Source organism: Anoplolepis gracilipes, chromosome 2, assembly GCF_047496725.1.
Source record: "Anoplolepis gracilipes chromosome 2, ASM4749672v1, whole genome shotgun sequence".
NCBI classification, from domain to species: Eukaryota; Metazoa; Arthropoda; class Insecta; order Hymenoptera; family Formicidae; genus Anoplolepis; species Anoplolepis gracilipes.
The window spans coordinates 1,156,237-1,181,942 of NC_132971.1; the positions used below are offsets into that span (position 1 = coordinate 1,156,237).

The 25,706-nt window shown below is 33.6% G+C and overlaps 1 protein-coding gene across 8 annotated transcripts in view; it reads left to right on the forward strand.

Annotated features, from left to right (window-relative positions):
* The window catches only part of LOC140676548 (nephrin), a 240,444-nt gene that overhangs the window by 37,295 nt on the left and 177,443 nt on the right, over positions 1 to 25,706 (forward strand). The window contains exon 1 of one of the 8 annotated variants that reach the window (XM_072911705.1): positions 8,852 to 10,356. The exons of the other annotated variants lie outside the window; for them this stretch is intronic. The gene's annotated coding sequence lies outside the window, so the exon portion shown is untranslated. Of the gene's footprint in view, positions 1 to 8,851; positions 10,357 to 25,706 lie in introns of those variants that run through there. 8 annotated transcript variants of the gene reach the window in all.

The following is a 25,706-nucleotide window of genomic DNA, read 5'->3' on the forward strand; positions in this document are numbered from 1 at the left end:
CGATATTTTTCCATGAAAATATAATTTGAGATTGCAACAAATGTTGTCGATGTAAATAAAATGCTTTTGGCATAATTCTCTGTGAAGACGAGCAATATGAAATTGGCGCAAAATCGCAATAATGTTATATTGCACAATTTTTTATCGATGCATCAAAAATTCATATTTTTTTATTTTTTTTGATTAAAAAAAACTCGCGAAAACAATGTTAACAAATAATTTGGTACCGATAAAACAAATATTAATTTTTTTTACAAATGTGAGAAAAAAAACTTTATATTAGTGTGTTTAAATTTAATTATATCCTGTTATAATATCTAAAATTATTACGCGTTGTTGCAGGATTAAAATGATCACTTTTCTTATTCAGGCACATTCGCAAACTACAAATACCGCGTAAACATACGATATCATGGCATTTAATAACGTATGATATTAACTATTATCTGCCATCAGTTATAATATACATAGCTCAGCGCTTCAAACGAGCAAATTGTTTGCGCATTTTGTAATGAAGTTTGCTCACGAAATAGCCTCGCAAATTTTCCATCAGTATCGTTTTCGAGAATGTTGGAAACGGAACGATACTTTTAGGTATTACGATGGGACAATCGTGCTGGCAGGTTGACAGCGAATAAATCGATGTCGAAATGTTTTCGATATGTAACGGAGAACACGAAACATTTTAAGCTAGAGAGAGAGAGAGAGAGAGAGAGAGAGAGAGAGAGAGAGAGAGAGAGAGAGAGAGAGAGAGAGAGAGAGAGAGAGGAGAGAGGCGCTGGTTACATTTTGGCGCGAGCACACGTTTTGACGAATTTATGTGGCAATCAATTAAATTGATGTCTCGCATCTTGCGTAATCTCGTAATACGTGCCACGACAGAGCATTTAATTCACCGCGAGACATCAATATCGTTGAGGTATTGTTCGCTTTACAGAGAAAGAGAGATCGACTTTAGTTATTCTATTAGACATGTGAATTTTGAAATTCAGTTTCGAGTAAATGTCATAAAAAATTCATTTCATGTCTCATGATATTTCTATTTTCCAAAATATGCGCTTTTAAACCTGTTTTACTTTTGACAAAATAGATTTGCATTACACATATCATCTGTGTTTGAATAATTTCTGAAATAGCGAATTTCTTTTTTCTTTTATACCCTGTATATATATATATATATATATATATATATATGTGTGTGTGTGTGTGTGTATATATATTCATGTAATTATTTAATTATCAAGAAATAGTATTTCAAGACATTTCACAATATAATTATTATCAACTTATAATTTTATTTAATATAAATGATTAAAATATTATATTATCTTTGATTTTTCTATTAGCAGAATTACATTGCGGTCCACGATACGAAGTAGAAAAGGGACCAAAATTGCCTGCAGCAGGAAATATTTGTCGTACACACAATAGAGAATATTTTTCTCCGTAATATCTCGATCTGCGCTAACAGTCGCGTTTAAATGCGTGTCGGGACAAGGGTGATCGTGACCATGCCGAGATGGATCTAGGACAACTGCAGGCCTTAAAAAACGCGCGAGAGACAGTCCCGAAAGAAGCGGAGAGGAAGTTTTCGGCGTTTTCTTTCGTTCACAGCGAGAGCGATCGTTAAGCTCCGCGGTGTTAATGCTGGCGCCGGGAATGGAAAGGAAAGGAAAGGAAAGGAAAGGAAAGGAAAGGAAAGGTAAGGAAAGGAAAGGAAAGGAAAACTGCATTCTCGCGCCGCGCTTAATTTGCACCGTTTACCTCTCTCGGGCTGCTCCTTTTTTTCGTCTTGCACGGACGCCTTCTGCTCTTCATTCCCTCTCTCTTTCCCTCGCCCTTTCCCCCTCTCGTTCTCTTTCTTTATGGCGACTTGCTCGTGAACTTAGGCATCGGGAGAACTTAATCCTCCTCGCCCTTTCCGTATCACGCGGTTTCTTCTCCCCGCCGGCGTTCTTTCCCTCCTGGATTTATTCCAGGTAAACTTGTTAGCCGATAAATATTTCCTTGTCCCAAATTATCCCGCGTCGCAACCACGGCGTCGCATAATGCAGAATGGCACGTTAATAGCCGGTGTACCGTCTTTTCTTATATCTTAATCGAATCTGGATGCATTTTAACTGGATGTCTTTCGAATAAATCTTACATTTTGAAAATGAATATCGATACAAAGATAAAGGTTTAATTACATTTTTATACGAAATAGAAATGAAATATTTTGAAGTATGTTTACGTCATGTAACGTATTTAAATATACGGCATGTAAGAGCGGATGCAGATGTCAACACATATCTGTGATATCGCTTTGACCAGAAGAGGAAACTGCGTTTCCTTGTCTGTGTGGAAATCCATGCGACACAAGAGAGACGAGTGATTTTGCTCGCGCAGATAAAAGAGTCAAAAGTAGCAGGCAAAGTCATTTGAAAGAATATATTATGAATTTTCTAAAATCTCTCGCCTACCGATCATATATTGGAAGATGATTCACGATAGATTTATTTGTCAGATATTTATAATTAAGATTAAAATTTAGTGTGTGGTGTTTTACAATTACATAATTAACCCTTACTCCGTATTGTTATTTTTGGCACCTTCTAACTTTATAGGTGGGTCAGCGTATTTTCGATAAGTTTATTAATATGTAAAAGTGTTTTAAAAAATCTGAAAAAATGTATATACCTTCTTTGAACATTCTAAATAAAGATCAAAATAATAAATTTGAACAATAATTTACTTAAATATATTATTTTATGATTATTTGTTTTCGAGAAATTGACGTTGTTAGAAAAGTCACAGACAAAAATGATCCATCAGTAAGGAATAAGGGTTAAAAAACGAAAAAAAGCAAAAAAGAGAATAATCATTTCCTGCCATTATTTTGACACTAAATACAATTACAGATTTTAAACTGTTTTATTATATCATAATTTTGACAAATTTACGATTGCAAAAGAAATTATTTTTCGTACTTTGTATTTTAATTATTATATGTGTAACGATGTTGAAATTTTGTTGCAATCTCTAGTATACTGTTAGCTCTCAAAAAAAAAGAAACTATAATCAGTTAATAAAAGTTTTTCATGATTAAATATGGAGTTTATTAGGAAATTATAAATTACAATAGATTATTGAAAATCCATCAAATATTTTTTTAAATTTATTTATTCAATTTTATGGATTTTTCAAGTTGCAAAGTATGATCCAATGTTAAAATTGATAAATTTAAAATGTATTATAACGATAAAATGTTATTTGAATTTAAAAAATTTAGACTTTTTTATTAATTTTACTTTTTTAAATTTATCATTTTGACATTTGATTTATATATAGTAATCTGGAAAACCTTTAAGTGTGTGAAATATTTAGTAGATTTTGAATAACTTAATTTATAATTTTCCTACTATACACTTTATATTACATTATGAATATTTTATTAACTATAATTAACTATAATTGACATACAACTTCCTTTTAAGAAAATTGAAAGTTTTACAATAATAATTTCATGATTGCATTAAATTTCTCCAACACGTTATATACGATACGATAGTTACAACCTGATAAAATACAAAAACAACTTTTTTGCAACTTTAATCATAAATTTTCCAAAAGTGTGACACAGTAATTTGGAGACTGAAATCACATACTTAGCGTAAAAAAAATATCATGAAAAATGATCATAACTTCTTTATTGTGTTAAAAAAAAAATTATTCTTCTTTGTTGAATTGTGTTATTTGAAAACTAAAAAAAAAAATTCAATATAAACTCTGAAAGAATGCATAATAAGCATGAAAAAAGATATGCAACTCGATATGCATTAATAATTGCATCGTACGATAAATTGAGATATCTTCTTTCGTGTTATCTCTATGTATGTTCGATCTTACCATCGAATGTGAAAGATCGCGTCAACGGTTGACGCGCCTAAGGACGTTAAATCAAACGGGAGAACGAAAATGGAAATTAACTTTTACGACATGCACATTGCGCGGTCGATTTATTAGCTGTAAAGTGCATCTCGCGGTGGAGACGCACCACGGTATATCCATCCGAAACCAGCTGCAGAACTGTTTAACGGATGTGTATTCCGATATGTACGTCGTGTTTATTACCACACGGGGTACAACATACAACGTAAGTTGCTTTCGATGCGATCGCCTGACACATTCAGAAAGAGAGAGAGAGAGAGATTTCAATTATCGGCGCGCAAAATTTGCGAGAAAGCATCGATAAACCGGACGCTCCTTTGTATCGGAAACACTGCTATCTTATGACATCGTCACACAGTACTATAGTAGTTAACTATTGTTATGATAACGATTTATTCACGTGAATTTAATAGAGTCTCCATTTTGGATTCGATTAGTTCGTAGGAACTGTATCGAAGTGATATAGATCGAAATTCTACAAATACGATTATATATTGTAACATTTCATTTTTTTTTTTTTTTTTTTTTTTTAAGATACAAAAGTGCGAATACTTAACGATAATGTCGTATACATATAAAACGATTTAATATATCAAATACTTGCACATACATATTTGATATGTTTCTAATGTGATTTAATATTGCAATTCACGGCCAAGAAATAAAAATTTACAAACTAACGTGATGATTGTGTCAAAGATGTGAATATTTTTTCCAAATCGTATATTTCTTTCGTGAAAGAGGCAAATATCTTTAGAATATCGAGTAGAAAGCGGACAAGAGACATTTCTATAGAGCTATTAAACGTTCATCCGCATATTCAACATGTATGTTCATTGCGCGGCCATAAATTATCGGGGTAATTCCTGAATAATCGCTTATTTCACGCAGCCATTTTCATAGCACGAGAAGCGTGCTGCGGCGCACTTAATTTACATAATTCACTTACGGCTTGCGAAACATGAATCTCGACTGTAATTACGTCAATACGGTCAACGTGATTTCAAAATTTTTTCTTTGTCTGTGCATTTTTTTTATCCTATTAGATTAGTACTATATCATTGATTCGTGATCAGTCGGACATGAATCTCTTTTACAACACTACCAAAATTAAATGACCTTAATTATTCTTAGTTAAGAAAATAACAGATAGACAATCATTTTTATAAAATTTATTATGTGCAATTTTGATTGCATCATCAAATTACGTATACTTTAATAATTTAAAACGTGATATACATTGAGAACAGATTGTTATCGAAATTTTTGCTAATCGATAAAAAATAATTTATAACTCGTGATTAAAATTTGTACGCTATTAAAGTAGAGATGCCGATTATATCATTATATATAATGTTTTAACGTTCTCGAATATTTTTCTCGAATAAACTACAGTGATAACTGTCACCAATTATCGAACAATCTATCGGTACATTTAAAGTCGAGAATTTCGTAAGAATTTTCAGAGAAAATCTACGGAAGGCACGGATTTGTCGCTGAGATAGTGTAAAGAGAAATTTTACTCGTTGCCGAGTGTCAACTTAGCTCTCGTCTCTTTCATACTGCTGGGTCAAGGCGATTCGCGATTAAGACCGCGGAAACTTTCGAGTCGCGGAAAATCGCGGAGAGAAAATGACAAAAATCGTGCCTCTTCCGATACAGGAACGGATGGACTTTCCACCTGTTTACACTTCCAAAATATTTGACACTCGAATCGTGTGCACGAGCGCTGCTTCCCTTCTGGTGGCTCTCGAAAGTTCGCGACAAAAGGGTCGAAGCGGAGAAGAGAGAAAGAAAAGGGTGGTGGAGGCTCGCTTTTGCCGCCGCGTCGGAAGTTCGCGACGTTGACGAGACGCCGTTGCGGAAAAACACATAAAAAGGAGTCGCCGAAAAATCGGCGACGGCCGAAATGGAGGAGGAGTGGTAAGACATAACTGGAAGAAACTGGATGACAGATAACAAAGTTCCTTCTCTTTTTTGTCGTCTTTCTCTGGCTACGAGTCATCGCGTTTATTAAATCCTAAAGAGAGAATAAGCTTACGGTAGTACAGTATAAAAATAAAGATGCTACTTTTTTCTTCCTCTCTGTGAGATCTGTGACGAATGTAGTATACATCCGATCTCTCAAATTACATGAAAGTAAAAATATGAAGGAATCATTTATGATGGAGGACAAAATTGTTGTGTAGCTTTATAACTAACTAGGAGAAAATAGAGTAGGGTTGAATATAGAGATGATTGCCAAAGCTACGGTTGCCAAGGAAGTGTCACGCAATTGTTATTTGAGAGAAAACTTTATCGAGAAAACACTTTACAAAGAATTTAGTAAAATTGTAAAATAATATGTAAATCTTTTTCTCTCTCTTTTTTTTTTTTTTTTTACGCACAATTTTAATTTTATTTTAATCATCAAATATATTTTCAAATAAGTTTAATAAAGAATATAATAAAATTAAATCTGCGAAATTAGATCTGTTTACATATGTGATAATATAAAGGAAATAATTTAGAGCGTATTAAACGTGTAATTTCTGACATTTCTCCGTGGATGAATTTGATTGTATTTGAGTTTGTATTTTTGTTAAATCACACAATTCACTTGTTAAGTGGGTTTCAAACAATATGTTATATTCAAGTATGTACGGAATATCGTAGAAAAGGCCGACAATATTAACACTTTATTCATTATTCGTGAAACAGCAGTGGTTTGGTGGTTGGTAGACCTTGCCTGTAAACCGTATTAAAGCAACTTTGAATCGAGTTTCGGAAGAGCGGACGCGTCGATTCAACGTGCCTTTTCATCTCGCGAAAAGTTTTCATCTCGCTGCTGCTTAATGGCGTCCTTTGGTATTCGTCAACGCTGAATTATCGGTCACTTTTAAGCATCTACATAATTCAGTGTCAGCATTTGTTGATGGCGATAAAATAATATGTGAATCTTTTTTAAATAAAATAGAAAAGATTTCTCAGGACAGAGAAATCTCGGTAAATATAGCATTAAAAAAAAAAGATATAAATAAATAAATCATTGAAAAATATAATTATTATTTTAATCAAGTAAAATGTAATTTCTTATAATTTTAAAATCTAATTTTCTAAGACTGAGATAATTTCGACAATATTCATGCGCTAATTTTTCTTTTGGAAATTTTATAATATACTGAATTACAATGTAGTAAAAGTTTCCATTTTTTCATTTCACTTTTGGCATTAACATTAACTTAAAGTACACCACTGAGAATTGCTTGACCAAATTTACATTTCGTCGGTTTGCGAATGTGTGTAAATCGCTTTTTCGTAAAAGAATTTTAAGTTACTCGCTGTGAACTTGACGGTAAGCATTTAAAAAAGAACAAGAAAACAAAAAGCGTTCACATTTTACAATGTCTGTATAAAATTTCTTTGTTCCGTAATTTCATATAGTTTTGAGATCTCTTTTCTCTCTGTAATTTCATTTGCAGAAACACCATTGTTTATGCTCTACATCTTGCATTATGTTAATGCTCATGCCAATTAAGCTTATCGTTCAGAAGTACAAAACAGTTATTTAAAAGAAAAAAATATCTTTTTCTGGTGTTTTAAAGACTAATTTACTACATAAAACATGCATAAAATTAAGTAAATGTAGTTATACATAAATGGGGGGGGGGGGGATAAAAAAATTATGATTTATATCCTTTTTTTTTTTCTTTGCATTTGTATGCTAATATCTAGAAAGGCTTAGTGTGTCATCTATCGTTACTGTTACGAATGTCACTAGATAAGTAATTATCACGGTTTTCCATTGTATCACTGCAATTTGTAAGCGTCGGCGGTATCAAGTCAGCAGAATTTCCAAGATTATTCCGTGGGTAAGCAGACTCGCGCGCTTCGGCAACATTTCGAATGTGTTTTCCGACTGCATGCCGGTGGTATCAGAACCATCTACCCGAACGTGTCGCGCAAATGAATTATTTTACGTCTGAAGATACCTGCCGGTATTTCGAAAGCGACTACAGGGCGGCGAGGAGGGAATGCGGCGGTCGTACAATTATTCGAGGTTAAAGGACGACGCTGATATATTGGGGCGAGATCTCCCGAGGAAACTGTCATCCATACCTAGGCAATAGAGAGAAAGAGAGAGAGAGTGAGGGGGAGGGGGGAGGAAAGGGAGAATGAGAGATAGAGCCCCCTTGTGTCTTCGAGTTTCTCATTCGAGATGTCTCACCAACAATCGGTGTAGTTTTAGTAATTGGACGATTCCTTCTTCCTTTTCTTCTTCTTTTGCCTTCTTTTTTTTTTTTTTTTTTTTATATATATATTCTTTTTTGCGTAGTTTCAAATAATCGTGTCGCGATGCAAAGCAATTTTCGAGGCAAATTACCTCGGCGAGGGAAAAGAAAAATTATGTGCAATAAAATGACGAAATTACTATTTTATCCGTTTGTTGGAGATTGTTATTGGATTGCAATGCCAGTTGTCCAACAACTTGTGAATTAGATTGTCCCGACAGCGGGAGCCAGGACAAATTGTGTTAATTAAACAATTGTGTGGAATAATTTTCTATTAGACTTCTTCATCTGTGTAGAATGGAATCATCACTGGAAAATTACGTGTGTCAAGGAAAAGTGACAGAAAAATTCTTTAGTAATTAAAATTGAGTTGTGACAAGTATAATTGTTGCATAAAAAAAAAAAAAAAAATCAATTTCTGAATTTTGAGTTATAATACAGATGCGATACATTTAACATTTAAATGTGCATTTTCAATTGAATGTAACTAACACTTTAGTTGGATATAAATAAATATTTCTTTTTTCAAGCTATCATTTTTTTTATTCCTCTAAAAAAACGCTAATTATATTAATTATTTTATAATTCTTTCTTTTTTTAAACAACATAGTTTTATTTTGCATTTATCAAACACTAACTTTTTTTGAGTTTTCCTTGTCAATTACGTATTTTAGGAACTTTTTTCTATAATATTTTAATGATATTCATTATTATAATATAATTTTATTTTTCTGTTTATATTCTATTGTAAATTAAGAATTAAAGGAATATTTACTGCACGTCGTGCACTGAAGGTGTAACAACAGCGATAACATTTAACTTTATAAATTGCATTTTGACAGCCGTATGACAACAAGGAATAACGCATGACAAGATTCGGCTATTAACGTTTACAATAGCGTCGGGATCATATGGGCCGATCATAAATCTCACTGACTATATCTCGTCGATAGAAAGACCTCCCTGTAAAAACTGTCAGTTGGCGTATTTGCGCGAGAGAATTATGACTCCGAGAGATAGAAAAGGCAATCAGCTGATAAGAGAAGCAAGTCGAAAGATAATGGAATGCATGCCGCAGGTTTGTTGTGTAATTGAATTATAGATTGTCAAATGTAAGAACGATAAAACTTAAATGTACAAACTTTGCAAAAGACGAGGCGTAAAATTTTCAGTCTTTTTCAAAATCTTAAATCTTTGAAAAATTTGAGATATATTATTTCGCGCGTGTGTTTCGTTGCGCTTGCAACGCTCGAAATGTGAGGGGGAAAAAAAAAAAAATGACGGAATAATTTACTCGCCAAATGTCACGCACCTGCTGCATGCATATTCTCTATTTCATCGATACCAATTCCTATTTGCTTCAAAATTCCACGAAGAAGATTTACTTGCGCGTACGAATAAATCGCGAAAACGAACTCGATTACGATCGCACGCGCAAATTTATAAACGATATGTGCTGCAATATCTCACTTTCGAAGCGTATTTACTTTTGCATAATATGTGCATTTGCCTATTCATTTTTTTTCAACGCGGAAAGAATATGGAAAACACGTCGGTAATTTCCGGATCATCGCGAAAAAATCGTTGGCACAATATTTTACTTCCGATATATTGAACATTCGCTAACACAATATTTTACTTCCGATATATTGAACATTATTCTGCTTCGTGGATCTATGAATATATATACTAATTATATGATATTACAATTAAATCAACAAATCATATTAACGGGAAAAGAACGAGTTACACGAACGTTCAATATTTTATTGCACGCTCACTCACTTTCAATCGAAAAGGACGTAAAAGCGTGATACGTTCCTGAAATTCTCACTCACAAGGCAAGGAATATAGAATGTAAACATCTTTTGAAAAACACGCGAAGCTTGTTACTGAAAAAAACATTAGACTATTCCGAAAATTGTGGAAGGCGAAACAAGGTCGCGTCGTATAAACAGAGTCACCGACTGCTGTGTCAGCTCAGTCTATCACCGCACGTTCTCTTGAGATGTATTATACTTGTTTTATAGAAAACTAATCGCGCATACATAATACGATACGATGTCGATGATTTCGATCAATGGAGGATTTTATTCAAACTGCGATCGATGAAAATGTCGTCGCGTCGTGTCACCGAATATGGACAAGAAACTTGGCAAGTAGTTGGCAGACTTGTGAGCGACTTGCATTCCTGATAAGCGACATGTGAACCATTTCCCTCCCCCTCCAGACTTTTTCCCGCGTTTTTGCATTCTCTACTCGTGAAATGTTAATCACCGTCGAAGAATGTACATAAGAGATGGGAGTCTTGTTAAAATTTAATGCTAGAAGAAAATATCGGACACTTTACTTCGATTATATTATGGCTTAAACATAAATTTAATAGAATAAATATTTAATGTTAGACGACGCGGACGTGAACGCGGATGTAATCGCATTTAGTTTTCCTGCTTCGTCGAGATTTTGCAATAAAGCATTGACAATTGACATTTAAGTCCCACATGTCACGTTCTCGCTGGTCAGGAAAGAGAGGGAAGTCGTCGTGAGCATTTTGGGAGTGCCAAGCACAACGTAAAGGATCGGGCTATTAAATATTTCGCGAATGATAACGATCGAATATTTTAATCAGTATGTGAATCAAATTTTTACCTCGACGATGAATGACGTGTAATAATATCTCTTCACTATAATCGTGCATTTTTGCTAGTCGCCGAATGATCGTCATTATGCGTAGGAGAGTTCCAAGAATGTCGATATATATATATATATATAAACAAGATATTGTATTATACATAAATTAAATAATTGTAGGTAATATAAAATGATATCTTTAAAAATAAGTGTCTTCTAAAAAGTGAAATTAATTTTTAATACGTATTTTTCACAATTTCTTTACTAATTATAATATTATATTAAATAATTATTTACATGATAATATAATTAACATATAGCAATAACTAAACAATATCAACACGATTTAAATTTTATGTTAAAAATGCACAAAATTTATTTTTACATTTTATAAAATGCAGATTAAAATAAAAATAGAATTATAACTACATATTAAATGTTGACATAAGTGTATCAATCTGATTCAATATTATAAATAATAGTAACGTTATAAATAATCAATTTCGAGTAAAACTGAGGACATTATAGTTAGAAAAATAGACTAAATTTTTTTAGCAATTTTCTTGAGATGTAAAAACGTAGATATTTTTTCACTTTCCTTAATATAATAATCGGGTTTTATTAAATATTAGAATATTATTATAATTTTGTCGTTGGTTTACTTTTTCCGATTTTATATTTCGGAATTTAATAATTAAAAAAATTTACTAATCAAATTAAGAACAAATATGAATAGTATTTGGTTTTGTATTTAGGATTTCCTATATGTATTTTATGAATGTTGGAGGAAATGAAACTACGTTTACGAGAGATCTTGCGCGATTTATACGCTTCGATCGAAAGTCATCCATTAAATTTGCATTTTCTCCATTACACAACGCTTCTCAGAGAAAAACGCTTGTTCTCGCAGGAATTCTTTGTAACATAGTTGCACATCACCGGCCATTATTCACATGATCTCGGGGATATTCACAAGCCGGCGACCGAGCGCATGCAAAATAATTCAGAAATAGCTGTCGAAGTCTGGGGGAGGGTGGCCATTAAAACGAAAATATCGAGTGTTCTCTCGGGCATTTCACGAAGAGTCGCGTGCTTTTTACATGAAACAACAAATGACTAATGACGTTACGGGTATTACGATAAGCACCGGAAACAGAAAAAAATTAGATCCCGATTCTCTCTCTGAAACAAGTTCTGAAATATTTTCTAACATTGTGTGCTTCAAAATGTTGAGAATAATTTCTTTCACGATACTGTTGAGTATTCCCTTGTATTTCCTTATGCATTATTCAGACATTTATTGAAACGAAATTTAATACGAGTAAAATGATTATACACGCACATTTGATCATATACGAAATGTTCATAGACAGGATTTTATAAATGTTAATTTATAAAATATATAAAATAATTTATAAAATTATAATATTATTTAATTTACGAAATATATAAATTATATATTGTAAATTATATGTATATATATATATATATATATATATATATATATATATACATATAATTTATATATATATATATAATATATATATACCATATTCATGAAAGATATTATATTAAGATATTATATTATATTAAAATATGGTATATGTTTTTGTAGAATTAATTAAATTGTAAATATTATTGTGCGTAAATCTATCTATGTGAAATTTTATTATGATTTCCGTTTATCCATTTTTTCTAAATATATTTGTTTTATAATAATACATTTAACAAATATTTACTTAGAATTATATTTTTAATATTTGAAACTCATGGAAATATTAATCAAAATCAAGCAAAAATCAATTATTTTGAGATAAATATATCTGTCGTTTTAGTTTAGGTCTTCTAAATAATTATCACGATTTTGTAGAAAATGTTTATTATTCTCTTCTTATTGTTCTTGTTTGCAAGTTTGCTAATTTCTTCAAGTAAAAACAAACATTTTATCAACATGGATGTTAAGTAGTTTAAGTTTTCTCGCGTATTGTATGCGCGTCATATAACGAACGCTCGCGCGCGACTGGCGATATAATTAAGAACAACAGTGAGAGTAAATGTTCTTAGAGATAAATTACTGTCTATTGTGTTACCATCGCGGCAATTGCTTTATATATCAGAGTAATTTACTTGAAGTTTATAAGCTACTAAGAAGTAACCAATAGAGTATGCGAAATGTAAAATTTATCCGTTTTTTTATACATTTATAATTTTTCCTATATTTATATTCAAGCTTTGAATTTTGTATTAATTATAATTAATTTTAAATTAATTTAATTTATTTAATTTAAACTAATTTAGAAATTTAATGTTATATAAATAGCAATGGCAAATACTGCTTTTTTACAAATATAGAGTTTTCTGCTGCATAATTTGAAAGAATAATTATTAAATATTAATATAAACAATTAGTTAATTATTTAATTAATAATTAAATAATTATTTTTTATAATTAATTAATTAAATAATTATTAGCGAGTCACAGATTACTGACTTGAAATGTCAGTCTGTTTATAAATTTTCATAAACGTTTTAGATAGCACTTTCGCATAAAATGAGCCATGTTTCATTTAAAAATTCCACGTTGTGTTATGTAGCGAGTGTTTACAAATGCAGTATTTCAATGTTTAAAAGCCCTGCTTTGCAGAGGTACGGAGTCTAACAAAGTGGTCTATATGCTGGATGAAGAGCGAAAATGTGCGCGTACGATTCGTACATTTGTTTTAGAATAAAAATACTCTCTTTCGTAAATCATGGTTTCTCGCCTGCTTGCCTTGACGCTTTAGTTAGCATCAAAGTTTTAATCTTGACGTTTAACATTTTCAAGCAGAAGTCTACCTAGGTTGTTACTCGATCTTACACTTGTTTATTGTGCGTTATGTACATTGTATAATTAAAAATGTAAACGGATGCGCAAATAAAGTTGGTGATTTGATCTGAACGTTTACGATCTTGTGAGGAAATCGTACAGTTTTTCGATGCGAAAATTTTCATTGGGTAACATGATTTTTGTAAACTATAAAAATATAAAAGAAAAAAAAAAAAAATAAAATTATAACGCGAGAAAGTTTTATCTTTACTCTTTTTCATTTAATTCTCGCGTACGCGTTTTTTTTTTTTTTTTTTTAATGTAATCATATGATATTCTTGTTATTAAATTCATCGACATCGGATTTCCTCTCCGTATTTGGTGGATTTTGTTACACGATATAAAATCTTACAAAAATCCTGATTGAGTTCTCTCTTTCTCCCTGTTTCTGTCCTTCTGCCGATAGGACATTGAGAAAAGTCCTGGGATAATTCCGACTCGTTCGAGGAACATCTGGCTCACGTTCATTACGAAGTTTCGTACACTACGATCGTCGACGTTTTTGCGGTTCTGCCGTAGATCGGTGCGCGAGTCGTCGGTGAAGTGGAAGAGAGATTTTGCGGTGAATTTCGAGCGAATTAAATCTCTCTTCCGGTTTTAATCACAGTGCGACGAGTCGCGCCAACACACAGTTTCGGAAGTCGGTCGGAATCGAGTCAGTTTTATTTTTGCCGATGAAAATTGTGAATCAGGAAATGAACAACATATGCATATTTATTTGCATTACGAGGATAATTAATTTCTATCGCGCTAACAAATAATTCTTACCAATAGCAGAAATATCATATCGTTCATGTTTATTCGTTGTGTTAAAAATTAATTTAATTAGTGTTTTTTTTCGCAAGAACTATTGTGAAAATTAATCTCGGAATCTCTGACCATTGTAACAATATTCTGTAACAGATAGAATAGATACAACTATTTAAATTATATAATATGATTGGATTTAAAGCGCTTTTTATATGTATATAATATAATTTTATTTGTCTGGTTTAATATGTATATTTTAATATTTTTCAATATATTTTCTGCAATTTAGTTAAAGTTTTACATGGAAGAGACAATTTAACGTTTTTATAATATATTTTTAGCTATATATGTATTTTTATGCAAAGCAAACATAATGTAAAAGCTTAGGTATCGTAAATTAAAATTACATTTCCGTAAAATGTTTTAGTTTTCTATTAAAATTCTATTATCTATCTGCAGTCTTTTACAAATGAATTTTTATGTAAAAAGCTAATTTTCTCGATCCTTTAACAAAAGATGTTTATTCTGCTTTCTACGGTTAATACGCGCGTTCTCATTGAATTTCAATGTTTCCCAAGAGTGCACGTCTTCGTTTTACAGAAGAAGACCTGAGAGAAACCTCTCCCATGGCTCTTTAGGAACATATTTTTTTTCCCGACGAAGTCCGCCTCGTCAAGTCTGCATTAAGGCTTCGCGTCAAAGCGATCGCTCGGTGGAATTACACGAAGTCTGTCGATAAAACCGAGAGACGATCGAACGATGCGAAGGAAGAGGCTTTCGATGCGCGAGGAAAAGGAAAGGGGGGTAAGAAAAGACGGAAAGACTGTCGCGCGAAATTCTCCTCGGTAATCGGGAAATTTCCATGGGATCTAGAGACGAGTGATTTCAGGGATAGAAGGTGGGAAGGGAGGTGGACACTTAGCAGCGATCGCATCGAATCTGATCCAACTTTTGAAAATTCGCACGACGATGATCGGGCAAAGTGCTCCGTAAGTTAGGCAATGGATCGCATTATTTGTTCGTTCGAAAGCCTGCGGTTTCCTGGCAGAATGAGTTTTCCGCGAGCTGCGCTTATAAATGATGACTTCCATTGTGACTAAGATGCGATTACGCACTGCAATGATTCGATAAAGGAGGAGAATCCCTTCCTAAAATGAAAGTAACGCTATATATAGTACAATCGCGAAATGGAAGTTATAATAGTTATAATCATTATTTTTATCCAGAAATAAAAATTTTAACATCTTATATAAACTTTTGTTATTTGAATTACACCGTTTTTATTTTCAACATGTCGATAAGCTTTAGTTGTATTTTATTTTTTTTTCATAATTTTTTAACCGCAAAAAAGATTCTTTATTATTACTTCAAATTTTTAACGAAGGCGGTGACTAGAGAGAAGAAGCAGAAACTCACTTCAAAGAAACTATTAATTAATTAATGGTTAATTAGGATTATTATATTGTGGTTACAAATTAACTGTGAGAAATAATGATAATTTTAAGCTATTGCAATATTCCTTGAAAATAACAAAAATTTGCGCGAAATTATCTTCATTTTGATACAAAATCTTTTATATATCTTTTCCACTGTTCGCGTACTACAACAAAATTGACATTACATAAACAGGAAATATAAAGGTGATAAAAGAGAAAGAAAAGCGATAGATCTTAATAAGTACAACGATTAAAATTTTTCCGAGTATTTCCAATAATTGTTTACCAAGACGTGACAAATTCCGCTTGATTGAAAGCTGCTGGGGTGCAATGTCTGAGCTGGAGCGTTTCCTTTTTTTCTCCCTTTTTCCGGGTTCTCGCCGCATCCTATCGATTCGTTTTGTGTTATTGAATTATCTAATTAGAACTCGTCCTTTCTCGATAGGCGTCGCGCGGAGTCTTATTAACTCAGTACCGGCTTTTACTTACCTATCTACCCTGAGCTGTCAGACCGTGTCGTCTCCGTCTCCGTCTCTCCATTTTCCCTATCTGGAGATCGCTTTTTTGCATTTGTCAGGTACTTTTGTCGATTTCATTTTTTTGTCCCTCTTTTTTTTTATATTATTTTTATCGTTTGCATATCGTGGCGGATCGTGGGAAATCGCAGCGATTCTCAAGATTCTATCGGTTCCGATTTTAGAAAGTGCACGGACGTGCCCAGTCCTATAGAATCTCGGAATATCACTTTGCTCATCCTTGGAAAACATATGATTTCCGTTAGAAAATTTTCCGAAATTATTGTCGAGCATTCACCAGACACGGGCTGCCTTCGCCGCGCTATAATACATATGACGATTTCGTGAAAATGTAATATAAAAATATAAAAGAAAGATAAAATTAATTTTACAGATTTTTATTGTATAAATGATATTGAAAAAATAATAAATAATTAATAGTTTTTTTTTTTTTTGTTTTTTTGTATACTTCCCTGAGAAGCTTCCTTTAACATCTAAAGAGATCTTTTCTTCCTTAAAATTTTTAAAAATAAATATCCTATTATACACGGTAGCGCTACTTCATCTGTATCTCATGATAATATTTCAACACATATTGGCACATATAATGCCACTTTGTGAAACAAAAATCCGTGTGTTTATCGATACGATGCGAGGAAACTGCTCAAGACGTCGAAAAACTCAACTAAAAATGGAGTCGCGATGCAACGCGTGTATCCGCGCGAATGCTGCTTTTCGGATCGTCGTACCTTTGGGAAATTGGTTCCGCGCTCCTTCTCTCTCTCTCTCTCTCTCTTTCTCTCTCTTAACTTTTATTCTCTCCCTGGGACCGACGACAAGAAAATAGCACAAACTGAGAACCCCTTATTCTTTCTTATCTTACTACACTTGCTCCTATCCTTTTCATATCTTTTTTTTTCTTTTTTTTTCTCTCTCATACCTCTTCCTCTCCCCTTCTCTTTCTTCTCTTCACCCTGTTTCTCTTGATTTTTTTCTTTTTCGCGCACGTCACTTCCCTCCATCTTTCGGTTTCTTTTCATCTCCATCCGCGCACGATGCTCACCTCCCCAGTCTTTTACCTTCTCATCGACGGATCTCGCGTAAATCCTCCAGAGTCGGGTTAGGTCTGCTGGCTCGAACCGCTTGAAAAGATTCCCCCGATCCGATCGCGGTAAGTGTTCCCCATCTCCTTTCCTCTCGCCCGTTACCTTTCCGCCAGCATCTCCCTTTTAGCTTCTCGTGAAATCACTTTGACTCGATCCCGCAGCTTCTGTTGCCCGTCGAGTCTTCCGATTGCCGTGGAATCACGTGCGATCGTTTATCACTCTTCAGCCGAAACGTTCGTGACTTCCAATTAAGACAACACTTGGTTAATTCGTAAATTCGCGTACCAAAATTGGTGATTATTAACAAAATTATTTAAATAACGAGTAATAAGAACTATAAACGCGATTAAAAATGCCTGATTTATGATAAGGAAGGAATCAGTATTATTTATACTTACGTGCAAATATGCTCATGCAAGTGCATGGATAAAATTAATTGTAAAATAATAAATATAAATAATATAATAAATAATATAAATTGTAATCGAGAGATGCTTTCAAAGTGTAGTACAGCTGCAGTGTAAATCGATGATTGTCGTGTCGTAAAATGGCATTGATTTTCTTTGGTGCTCGCTACGTGTATAGAGAAAAAGACGTTATTACAAAAGTTAATAATACAAAGCGTCGATTCTGTTGCAATTTAACGGTTAGAAAATGACCATACTTGTCAAGTGCAGCAAGAAAAAGAAAACTTTAATTACTTTATGAAATTAGTAAATTGAAAATTGTTTTGAGATTGAATTCTGAACACGCTATTATATGTATACAATATATATTTTCTGACAATTTTTTAAATATTAAATGTTAAATAGCTTAAACGTCAAAAGAAAGAGAGAGAGAGAGAGAGAGAGAGAGAGAGAGAGAGAGAGAGAGAGAGAGAGAGAGAGAGAGAGAGAGAGAGAGAGAGAGTGAGAGTATGTGTGTGAGTCACCTTTAATTAAAATTCTTCTGAGATAAAGACGCTTGAGATTAACTGACGAAAGTTTTGTTATCTATTAACAATCTTGGAACTTAAATCGCAAAAACCACTTTGTTTTCACTCCGTTAGACTTCAAAAATTATTGATAACACGACTTTTTTTAACGACTTTAATTTGATAATAGAATCTCTCTATACATATAAAAGGAATAATAATCATTTTATAAACTCATCTATATTTTATCCCAGTATATTATCTTTCACAAAAGTATGTCGCATCTATTTATATTTCATAAACTTCTCAATGAAAAATTGTAAGAATTTATGGAGTACATTTCTGAAAATGGGAATATATAACGTGATAAAATGGCATAAAATAAGATGTACTCATTCAATCTCTAAGATTAAAAGACTTTAATTCAAAAATAGCGATATATGCACAGTTTCTTCGTAAAAAAAAAAAAAAAAAAAAAAAAAAATATGATAAAAATGTAATAAATATAATATAAATATAATAATAAATATAATAGAAATATGATTAATTCACTTTTCGCTCTTAAAATACATTTGATATTTCTTTTAAATTCTATCATCTTTAAATTCTTGTTGTTATGTGCTTTATTATTGCATTACGTATTAGAACCTATAATCACGTGACGCTATCATTAGGAATCAAAGTTCAAAGGGAATTGGAAACACTCGTGGTTTTACCGAACGAATTGTCACGAAACAAATGAGGCGGTTTCATGAACCAAGTTGATTTCCATCAGAGGATTTGCGGTGTTAGCAATGCCATATCGACTGCCACATTACGCGTTCGTCGGAAAATGGCGGTCACAGCTTGGAAACAACAACGCGCGACCGAAAATCTCCGTGGTCCCGCTAATCGCCAACCTAATTACGTCGGTTAATTATACGAAGATCGCGCGCTTCGCTTCTTACTCGTCGATCGACGCATAATTGCGCCGCAATATCGTGGCTGATGCGCGCATTGGTAGAATTAAATTGGAACTAACGTGTGTACGCAGTAGTTATCGCGGTGGCTCGATCGAGCTGATTGGATGTAATGTGTGTACCCGGTCGTTATCGTCGTGGAATCAACGTTACCGGGTTACAGGGCAGAGTTCGAAGGAATAGCTAGTTCGAACGCGAAAAGTACGAAGAAGAAAAAAGAAGCTGAAGGAGAAGAAGGTAACGAGTAAGAGGGGGAGAGAGAGTTGTACTGAACTTTGCGCGCAACAGTTTCTTTCTCATTTCTTACCTTTTCGCTTCTTCTCCTCTCTCTCTCTCTCTCTCTCTCTCTCTCTCTCTCTCTTTCTCTCTCTCTTTCTCTCTCATTCTTTTACTCTTTCACCCTTTTATTCTTTCTTTATATGCCCGTTCTGTTATTTTATGATTACAAAACTGCCGTCAGTTGACGTTGAGATGTCATATTTAATGTTCTTTCTCATGAATACTAATCCGGCGAGGGGAAGGGAGCGGATGGGGGGAGGGGAATGGAATGGAATCGGAATCGACACTTCTTTTTGACACTCGATGCACGAACACGCGTCGCGGTTCCTTCTTATCCGCGAAATAATTTTTTTCACGACGCGTGCGCCGATATTCCTCAACGATCACGTCCCCGTTCCATGAATGCCTCTCTCGTTGCGGTGAGAGATCAGGCACGAAAAGTTCTATCGTATCCCTATAAATCCGGCGCAGTCTGTGAAGTGAATTCAGGAATAGATTCGAAGAGATATGGGATGAAGGACACGGAAATCAAAGGATCTGCGTTGTAAGAATGTATGAATCAGAAAATCTGCGAGTTCTGGCAAGATCAGAGGAAACTCTATCAGTTTTTTTTTATAAATTTTTTTGCTCTCTAGATAGTAGAAATTTATGTCAATTTATTAACGTTTCGTAATCCTTAACGAAAACATGTTTGGGAAAAGATGTTTAAAAAATGTCCTTATGGTGTCTAAATGTTTTTATTATTTTTAATCGTAAAGAATGTTCTCTCGTCATCTTGTGTGTCCGTTTTTAGATTTATTTTTATCAATTTTTAAAATCAAATTTAATAAATATTTAATTGCCTAACCCTTGTCTTTTTCCTTGATTTTTACTATTTCTTATGTCCTCTTCAAAAATAAAATTTTATTTTCTCTCTCTTTCTCTGTTTGCTCTCGAATCGAAAGAAAGTCTTCGGTCGCTTATAATACAAGATTGGTCTGCAACACAATATATATTTTAGAAGGTAACTGGAGCACGATTCGATTCAGAAATTCAAAGAATCGTACCTATCTACGAATCGAACGAAAAAGATACGTAGGCGAAGTCGTGCATTGAATAGCGATCTGTGAAGAGGTACAAACCGACGTACTCGTGTTGAAACTTCACGCACACGATGAAATATAGCGTCGTTATAAATAAATATATTTTTCTTCAGCGTTTTTTTTTTTCGATCAAATCGCTATCTGCCACCGTTTCGTTCTCGTTTACGCGCGAGAGCATTTACGTCATGGTTTTTTGCCCCAACAAGTTAATATTTTATCCGAGGGTTAACGCCGCGCGTTAAAAGAGCGTTTATCCTCGCGCAATATTTCACCAACTTCCGGCCTAGATCTGACGTAACAATTCCCAAAGCACGCCGATGGCTCCGACATCCTGTCCGTGATTTTTTTACATGGCCAGTGAGCGTCCGGCTGTAAAATTCATGGGATAACGCATGATATACCAGTTTCAAATGGCGTTGCTTTGTTCTTTGTCATATTCATCTCGTCACGTGCTTATACTTCAGCTCGTTATGGAATTAAAATAAAAGCCAAATGAGAATTTCGCCGTGAATGGTGACAATGCGGAAATTAATCCAACAAATATTGAAATGTTTCCAATATTAATTTTATTCTATTTGAGTCATACTTATAGTACGAATCGCCTATTAATAAAAATATATTGTAGTAATTCGTGATAATATTCTAAACGTCAAATAATATTTGAAAAATTCAATAAAAGAGGAAGAGAAAAGCATGTTAAAAACACCAATTATAAATTATTGATTACTTTTTTAATATCCTTAATCGTATACTTGTAACTTGTGAATATGATTTTATATTTGTCTTTACATATTGTTTGCTTGTCATTTTGCAAAATAGACATGTGTCAACATTATTATTCTTTAGCCTGATAATATTTCGTATCGTAGCGCGTACGACGTGGCATAACCGTAAAATATATTGCTTGCAACGGTTGACAACCCTCGACGTGACTCGATATGGACGTGCCTTCCCTTGCATCCTCTTTCCGCCTTTGTTTTCTTTACACGTGAGCTCTGTCATTTTCACAGTTTTTTCTTTTTTCTTTAATGTCATCATAATACATTGTTATTTAAATAGACTGTGCATTCTTCATATTGGACAAATTATCGATTTGTATCATTTATACCTAGTAAGAAAAAGAAAAACACAACACACACACACACACACACACACACACACACACATTGAGATATATCAATAACTGCACATTGAAAGAATACTTTGAATTTTTAATTGCACATTCACAGCGAATATGGAGTATATTATTTCGTTTATAATACAGCAGAATAAAACACAATAAAACTTGTAAACATGAGCACCCTGAATCTGGTTATCGCACATAGTTTATTTTGTATATTGAACCGAATCGAATTCCATATCGTACACGAGATACTCAAACTTTTTCAACTATTGAACTTTGCGGTTTCCTACTCCTAATGTCCTTTCACGCGATCACTTTCCCGATTTCTCAACCGATTAACGCAATTGTATATCGGAGTCGACTGTAGTGTGAAAAAGTCTGCATCGTGATTGCGATCGAGATTGAAGCCAGTCCCCTCGAGATTTCCGCTAGATTTTTCGAAGACGACCGACACCTTCTTATTTTTACGCTGCAACCGTACCATCAATTTCTCAGCAAGTAACTTTTCGTCGCGAGGAAAGGGCCATACACTGTGAAATTTTCGCGAAGAACGTCTTTTAGATACACGCATATCCTCTCGAAAAAAAATCACTGACAAAAGTGCGCTTCTTTCCTTCGCATTAAACAGTTTTCATACGGAAAAATATCTCGTAACGACGACCATGTGAGCACGCATATGTGCATCTGTGCTCATCACATAGATTAGATTAACTCTTAAACGAAAGGCTTTTTGATTCGAGATTAAAAATATCTCTTTGAATGAGAATTTATACGTTGAATTTTATTATAAAAAAATATGCAGAAATTAAAATTTTTATACTATTAAGTCACAAAAGTTTCGAATAAGCACGTGGAATTTTTCTTCCTCTATACTATATTCTTATAAATTTTATTACAAAATTGTACTAAATGAACATTCTTATTTAAAATTCAAGGCAATTCTCTGCCTTGGAACATTTTTGCATGAGGAAAAAAATGTTATCTATTTCGTTCAAATAATAGAGATTGAGTTCCTTTTTATTATTATACTTTCATTTTCTGTTGTAAAAAATATGTCAACATAAAAAAGGCTTTTGGAATATAATTTTTATCACTTTAGGTTATTTATCAAGCATCACATTTCTTTCTTATTTCCTACACAAGTCTTCTCGTTGACGAATCTGACAAGTGCACAAATTAACAATTTGTTACCACGCATTCCGTTCATCATCGCTCGCTGCCGCGCTGTTTTTGGAAGATTTGCGATTCCACGAAACTTTTCCAATTGCAACTTGTTCCGCATATCTAACGCAATTTCCCGTGGTCCATGAACTCTTCGCCTCTGTGGTGACGGTTTAGGTCGTTCTTAATTTTTCTTTCTCTTTTTTTGCGCTTTAGTATAGTAAACTTTCATGGAAATCGTGATATTAAAAAGTCAATCACAGAGTTTTTAATCATATCACACGATAAATTCTTTTCCCAATTATTTCTCGATTAAAATGTAATTTGCTCTGTTATAAAATGATTTCTTCAAAAGTATATAATGGGAAAATAAAATTCGAATAATTTATTATTTAAAATATTATTTTTAAAATGTTATTGTTATCATGGCATTTTTTTTTTTTTCGTTTTTTAATATTATTTTTAAAGATTTATTTCTCCCGCTGCTTGTGCAATACATTTTCTGATTTGTTTCTCGTTTAGACGGTTTATGCGAAAACTGACGAGTTTCTTTTCCCGCAGCGAATGCTTTTCCGCGCGTTACGATAACAAAATGCGAAGTTCGTGGAAATTGCATCGCGCTGCATCTTATACCGCTGATACGCCTCGTTGCTCATTATCCGACTTTTTGAACGCGCGACGGCGAATGTTTATTATTTCTTACCTCGAGCGATATTATTCAGCGCGAAGTGTATAGCGCAAGTTATAATTGCCGCGACCGGTGGTAGCTTGTATTACCCAAGCAAGTTTGTTATTCTAGGTCGTTTGATAAACTCGGAAGATATCCCGGGCGTTTGCACTTATCCAGATAGATTAAAGCAAGCGTTGGGGAGGCAACGGAGGTTGCCGTTTTCGAAATTTGCGGCCAGCACGTTTTATTCGGCCCAGGCCGGCTAAAGTCACCTGCAGATTCGTCGACGTAATTTGCGCTAACGCGAATTATGTTGTTTTAAAGGCAAGGTTAGTGAAGCGTAAGCGAAACATTCTGCACGATCATCCGACTGTTAAAACGACAGACATTCCGAAAATAAAGCAGATAAACTTTCTGGCTTAGAACCAGAGAAGATGTAATAAAACTGTTGAGGTTCGCTGTAAGAAACGCGTCTGCCCGATGGAATCGTGATTGTAACGATAATGCAGTTTAGAATACTTGTGCACACAAACGGAACGCGTGCGGCGAACTTTAGTTCTAGTCGTAAAGGTTTACTTTGCTTCAATTGTCTACTGAAAGTTTCTTTTTATCCAACCTTTTCATATTCCATTCCATCTCTTGATATTACTATTACGTAGAAATTTAACTGTCAGTTGCTGTCTTTTTCTCCGAATTTCAAATTTGACATTTTCATTTCATTTAAGAGGGAAGGGAAATGAGATTTAATAAATTAATCCAAGAGCTTATTTAGGATGGAAGTTGAGAACGTCACCGGTGAGAGTAGTGTAAGTGTATATGCATCAGACCACATCAAACACATATGGGTAAAACTTAAAGTTAGTATTTCCATATTTAACTCTTGACCACACTACATGTTGTATATAAAGTATAGAATGTTGAACAAGTAGTACGATTAAATATTTATTACAGTTGGAATTTGTGTTAAGGGACCGTCAACGCACGCAGATTATTCCTTGATTCATTTTTATTTGAAGAAATCTTTTTTTTATATTTGAATGATAATAGGCATTTCTATTTTTTTCAAGGAAAATCTGTCGTTAAAATATAACACGATAAAAGTGGTAAAAATTTCCTGTAACTTCCTAAGAGATATTGAATGAATTATATATATATATATAGATACGCACATTTTAAATATATATTCACACAGAATTCACTCGTCGTCCTATTTGCATTCGGGACTCTTCCGGGCAACCAGCACGATCCAAATTATGATGCTCGTTAGACGTGTCTCGAAATCGGATTTGATACTTCCTTGCGAAGCTACGTTTTTCCGCTCAATTCGAGAGCACGATCGTTTAAACTAATTAGGAGATATCGTGTACTATAACGAGGGCTATCCTCCTTACCTCAGTGAAAGAAATTAATTGCCTCCCCGACTTCGCCTTATCTTGCACGAGAGATCTGTCGTTTCGATCTCGGGAAAGACGACCTACCGTTAACGACGGAGCTTTAGAAAGGAAACGCTTTAATACCTTTTTCTTACGGATTGTGAATGTTTATCACTTGTCATTTTCCAAGCCATAATTCGAATTATTTATGTTTATAGAAATTAACGCGCGAAGGACAGTGAATATTTTTGTCTATTTCATGATAAAAAATAAATACAGTACCGAAATTATTTAGAAAAACGTGCTTTATTCCATTTCGATTGTTTTGACAAATTGTGGAATCGAATCAACATTGCGACAAAATTGAGAAAAAAAGGAACAAACTTTTTTATTATATCCCAATGCTTTGTTATCGAGACAAAAGAATTCACGGATTGTCTTCCTCTGGTATAGCGCGCGCAATTTGCTCAACAATGTCTATTTCGATGAACGTGGAACAGCCGATGGGAACAATGCAATTTGTAGAAAGTTTAATGCACTTGACGCCGATATCAATTCGCCATTTTACGCTAGTGGAATAATGGAAACTATTCTTGTGTGAAACTATCGGAGGATTCAACTATTTTCGCAGAACTTTACGT